Consider the following 6,000-nt stretch of genomic DNA (forward strand, 5'->3'; position numbering starts at 1 on the left):
CACCATGCATAATGGCCGGGGCCCTCCCAGCTCAATTATCAGTCATGACAAGACACCACAGACTGGTTTATAGGCCAATCTGATGCGGTTATTTTCTCAACTGGGGTTCCCTTTTCCAAAAGGATTCTGGTTTGTGTCAAGGTGACATAAAATGGGTCAGCAAAGTGAGTGAGGCAGGACATGGCTCAGTCTGTACCTCAAGAGCCCCCTGAAAGACTATTTGAGCCTAGCAGACAACAGTGATAAACTACGGTCATGTCTCTGTCAGGCAATTCAGTCTGACCTCTGTATGTGCATATTATGCCATTAAATCCTTGTCACATCCCTGAGGTGGACACTGCTGGGCCTGTTTGAGACAACCAGAGACTAAGACTACTCAAAGTCAAGACAGGTAGTGAAGGTCTCAAATTTGCCCCACCCCCAGCCCCCATCCATAAGGTGCTCCATGGCCTGTGGCCCTCAGCTAGTCACTCTTTGTTCTGGATCTTTGCCATGGACAAAAGCCACTCCATGCCCCCCTGCTGAGCTGTTGTTATCTACACCATTTTCTGACTTGTTCCCCAGGGGTCTTGTATTCCATGCTAGGACATGGTTAACCTTTTATGTCTACCTCTCTCTCTCTCTCTCTTGCTTCCTTCGACTGGAGTGCCCATGTCTTAGAATTCCTCAGGTTTCCCACAGAGCCACGTAGAGATTTCTTAAATGCCTGCCAGCTCAGGTCTTGGGGACACTTGCTCATTGACCATCTGATAAAGCAGGGTAAAGAGGACAATGGTCTTATGAGCATATTGGCCTGGAAATTAACACAGAAGCTGCAAGGGCCCACTGACCTTGCCAGCTAAGACACTAATGTGTGTCCCCTGTGCTGTTAGCATTGTCCCCCTTTATGATAAGCCACTGACCAATAAACAAGAGAGCATTGAGAAATCAGGATGTAAATCTTACTTCCCACTGGACCTGGCTACAGGTCCGAGACAGGAAGAGCCTGACCACATCAACTCCCATCTGGCTGCAGAGATCCTATCCCAACTGCTAATCTGCAGTTGAGGGTCTGGCACAGTGAACCAAGGCTCCTACAGGTAAAAGCAAGTCACAGACCTCTTATATGAACATGCTACATGCAGGACCTCCAGGAGGTCCAGCAGAACCACATAACTCCAGCTGAGCCCAAGGTGGCCAGGAGGGGCTTTTGTTCTTTATGAGGCGACTGAAGCACTGTGCGATAAAGGAGACAGTCCACTCTCTAGGAACAAATAATTCGACAGAAACAGCTCTGGGGAGAGCACATGGTCTTCACGATGACATCCTTTAGGTCTGAGCATGCCCCATGCTACATGTGGGAGATAACAAACAACAATGTGGGCTAAGTTCTTCTGGGGCTGCTGCAGACTTCTTAGAGGCTCTAGACCACCACCCACCCTGTGAAGGTCCCCTCTCCTATACCATCACCCACCCTGTAAAGGTTTCCTCTCCTAGCTTCCCTGATGACCCTGTCTGCCCACAGTTCTCCAACTTTTTGCATTTGTATGATGAGCCCATAATACACATGTGTGCAAATATACAGTGCTCTTCTGCTAAGAACATTTTCCTTATGTGCAAGGGGTGACCTCTTCTACTTCTTACGTCCCACTAAAGATGGGACCTAAGAGCCTTGGATTAATAAACAAATTAAGGCACTTGTCATTCATCATTGGGTCAGGAAAGACCAAAGTGAAGCTCAACTCAACCACAATTCTTTGGAAATAAGTCAACAATAACATTAGCAATTGCTTAAGACCTTCTTGCTGCCAGATGCCAGTCATTTGGTGTCTTTTGCATGCACTAATCATACAGATGAGCTGGCATTTTCCTTATTCCTTCTATTTGATAGGTTTGAGAATAAAGATCAGGGGCTTACCCGAAGCTGAGAACAGTGGAGTTGGGAGCTACTGAGACAGAGTTTTCAAAACCACTAAGGGACTATCGGTCGGAGGGCTACCTTGTTTAATCATAATTCCAGAAAAGTACAAAACTCAAAGTATCAAGAGCCTCGGAAGTGAATTGTGAGCCTAGTGACTCTACAGGACTCAGAAGCTGGGGCCAGGCAGAAGGACTGCCTGAGTTGTCTTTTGCTAAACTGCTGGTTAGATGGTTCTCATTCTTCACTTTTATTTAATCAAAGCAAAGAATTCATAAGAATCCGCAAGTAGTCATTCATCAGACAGATTTAATATTTGATAACCCCACAGTTTAATTTTTTATGGCTCTAGTGAATGAAGAAAAGATCTCTTGGGGAGGCTGCTACCCTCCCTGGGAAAGAAGAGCAGCTGACCAAGGAAGCCAGAACTGCAGGCATGAGGAGGCTCTGCAGCATGCCACCTCTTCCCTGGGGTGAAACACTGCTACTGGGATACCAGGCTAAAGTTTACAGTGGATGCCTCTTACATTCCTATTGGAAAGCATGAGAGAAGGTATGATTTGGGGACAGCAAGCTGAGGTTGTCACCGAGAATGGCAGGAGCCAAGCCCCACAAACAAACACCCTTTCTTCAGAAGAACACAGCCTTCTCTTCTCTTGTCTCTTCTCAGCAGCCACCTGGCCACAAGAATGTGCTATAAAACACAAACACAAGGGGAAGGACTACCTGCCCTTCTGGGCCCACTCAAGCTCTTCCCATACTCTTCCAATAGCATACCTCCCAGCCACCAAAGGTCTTCTTTCTTTCATATCATGAGTTTCTTCTGAGGCCTGGAAGTCAACCAAGAATAACTTGGAGGCCATGAGTCCCACCCAGCCATGATTCTCCACTGCAGAATCCCCAGCCCTTTCATTAGCCTCCAAGTTAAATTAGAGGAATTTCTGTCTCTTCCACCCTCAAATTCAACTCTTAACATGTATGACCTAACTCCCATGTGCATGTGTATGTTTGTATGTCTGTATACCTGTCTGCCTCTTTCTTTCCCTCCTACCCTCCACCTCCCCATTTCCTATTCTGTCTACCATGATAAGCCAGTATATCAAACCTCTCTTCCTCTCTCTCCCTCTATCCCCCCGTCCCTCTCTCTCCTTCCTACTCTGTCTACCATGGTACAGCTGGTATCTAAGAATCTGATCAACATCCACCCAGACAGTTTGGGTTTGGAAGGAGCTATAGAGGAAACTCTCACACCAGCAGTCAGCATGCATTTCAGCTTTAATGTCTTTTTAATCGCCTGGAAATGGAACAGTTTAAGAGGAATTTCTCTGCCCCAACCCTCCTTCCCCTGATCCCTCCAACTCTTCCAGGAAATGAATGTCTCCGTAGCTTTCTAGCAATGTATAGAAACATCTCCACAGACCTCAACTCATTTCTCCCCATCCTTATTCATCAGTAGCTTAATAGAGAGATAGAGTGGTAGCAGAAACACCCACTTCATTAGCACAGAGTTTGTGAAGGTAGGTGTGTTGTAGAGATAGGTGTATTGTGGAGGCAGGTGTGTTATGGGGTCAGGGGTGTGTAAGGCAGGTTTGTGGAAGCAGTTGTGTGTAAGTCACGTGTTCCCATCCTCAAGAAAATCTGGGGGTTGTGACTTTCTTGCCCCCATCTCCCCACCCTGTCTAGGCATTATACTCACTTCTTGGGCCCTCCAGACTCAAAATCTAGACAGCAACCTGATAGCAACCTTCTAGCAGCCAGGACCAGCAAGTCTGAACTTCTTACTAGAGATGGATCCTGCTATGGAAAACCTGGGAGTGGTGTGTGGAAAACAGAAAGCTGTTTGTCCATTTTCCTCACTTAAGAAGCTGGTGAAATTACAAGCAAGGATTATCTCCGCACTGGGACAATTCATGATGTAAAAACAGCACTGGGATGTCAGAGAGAACAGGCAATTTATTTGCTGTCTTGGCACTACAGCCTAAGCAATTATCATAATGGCTAAAGGACAGAAAGAGACGGTGTTGCCATCCTGGAAACCAAAAGGGCTTTTCTTGAATGGTATGTAACATTTTCATAAGGGACTAACATGGGACTCCTGGGGAAGCACAAGCTAAGCCAGGATCTGCCATAAGATGACCAGAGACAGCAGGAACAGAGATGCCACAGGGAGGGAAGACTGTGACTCACAGGACAGAAAAGCCGAAAGAGTCCCAGCCTGTAGGTCCAGCCTCCTGTGACTTCTACACAGAGGGTGTATTTTCTAGAGAAAACATGGCAGAAACCACTTTATAAATGACTTAATATTTTCTCATATTTGATTGCTATTTTTAAAGTACAGGGTGCTTTAAAGGCGCTATGCTATCTGATCCTGGTCAGTGGGTGGTATCACTCCGATTTTCTGGGCACGAAGACCTGGACCATCACAGAAGTCCACTAGGGAAGAACAGGGAAATATGAATTGATAGTCCAATATTTCCTTTCTACATTCTGAAAGATAGCCCTGTGCATCCCGTTTTGGAGACTGCTAGACAAGAATTCAGTGCTGCTATTTCTAAGGACTGGCTGTGACAGCCTGTGAACTGCCCCTTGCCCCTAGGGACCAACATCACAGGGTTGGTTGAGGCAAAGCAATTTCTTTCTTGTTAGTTAAGCCCCTGGAGGAAAGACGATGCCAATCTAAGACTCCCTCGGGATGTCAGACTTTAGATGCAAGTGGAACAACTGGTAGCTGTAAGTGTGGGTCATATACCTGGCAATGTCCAGTGACTGAACATTTATCAGCCCCACCCTGGTCTTGACCTCTGCTGTGAGTTCAAAGCCAATGATTGCATTTACAGATTTTGAGCCAATTTTTACTTATCATAGAGTCATTTCACCAAAGAGGATGAGAAACATAAAGGTGTCCTGAAAGATGACACCTACCTCCAAAAACCTGTCATCTAAAGGCAGACGGGAGGAGATGGAGCCCTTCCTCCTTCAGAGGGCATGGAGGAGCACTGAGTCAGAGACTGAAGGATAGCCTCTGGGATCTTCTCCAGTAATAATAGATGACATTCAGATAATACCATGTGCCCAGGACACTAGCATCCTTGGCTGCCAGATGAGGTACAGTGACCATATGGCTTAGATTAGCCAGGGTTGAGGGGTCTTCCAGTATGCCAGGCTTTGGATGCTAAAACCTTAGCAGTCCAGAGCTCCAGACAACTGGAGCAATTGGTGATGTTAAGTGTGGAACATCTACCCAGCAAGGTGATGGAGTGTTTATCAGCTCCACTCTGACCATGACCTCTGCTGTAAGGTGTTCAAAGAAAGCTGGAGGATGGCTGAGGCCACTGTTCTTAAGGGTGATGTAATCCTACCAAGATAGAACTGATATAACAATAAAAATAAGTTATTCAGTACATCAAATGTCAACATCAGATAAAAACAGATGCTGGAAAGAGGACATAAGGCAGGCTGAACTGATTGGGATAGATGGTCTAAAGGAAGCTGGGATGCAGGAGACAGAATAAGCATGAATGAACCACAACATTGCTTCCAGCTCACCTGCAACTCCCTCTACCTCCTGCCTTCATCAGTAGAATAGAGAACCTTCTATCAGATCCAACCTCTTGCTGCCCTTCTCAAATCCCACAGCCTCAGTGTTCTTGTCTTTAAAATAGAACCAAACCCACCTGACTTGCAAAGTTTTCTAGAAAGGAAGTCCTTCACACAAACACTTTGACAGCTTGCCTTAGAGAATGTGCTCCGTAAAGCCCCACTGTTCATAGCCTCTCTTGCCCTCTTCCATCTGTTCATGCACCTGGAGTATTTTAAAGGGCCTGTGCCTTACACCCAGCTCTTTCACACTAGTGATCCTTTAAGATCAGTATCACAGACTGGGGACTGCTCCTACCTGTCACTCCCAAAGCAAGCCAACGATGTATGGGAGGAGAGAGTGAGGGAAAGCCAAGCTTCAAGCCAGGCCAAGCCTGAGAGCTTCCCCCAGCTCTGTTCAGAAAAAAAACGAAAGAAAGAAAGAAAGAAAGAAAGAAAGAAAGAAAGAAAGAAAGAAAGAAAGAAAGAAAGAAAGAAAGAAAGGAAGGAAGGAAGGAAGGAAGGAA

General features: G+C 46.1%; 1 protein-coding gene across 28 annotated transcripts in view; it reads right to left on the reverse strand.

The window, feature by feature from the left end:
- Positions 1 to 6,000, reverse strand: part of Kcnma1 (potassium calcium-activated channel subfamily M alpha 1) — a 702,678-nt gene that overhangs the window by 562,983 nt on the left and 133,695 nt on the right. The window lies entirely within an intron of this gene.

This window comes from Mus caroli, chromosome 14 (assembly GCF_900094665.2).
Source record: "Mus caroli chromosome 14, CAROLI_EIJ_v1.1, whole genome shotgun sequence".
NCBI lineage: Eukaryota > Metazoa > Chordata > Mammalia > Rodentia > Muridae > Mus > Mus caroli.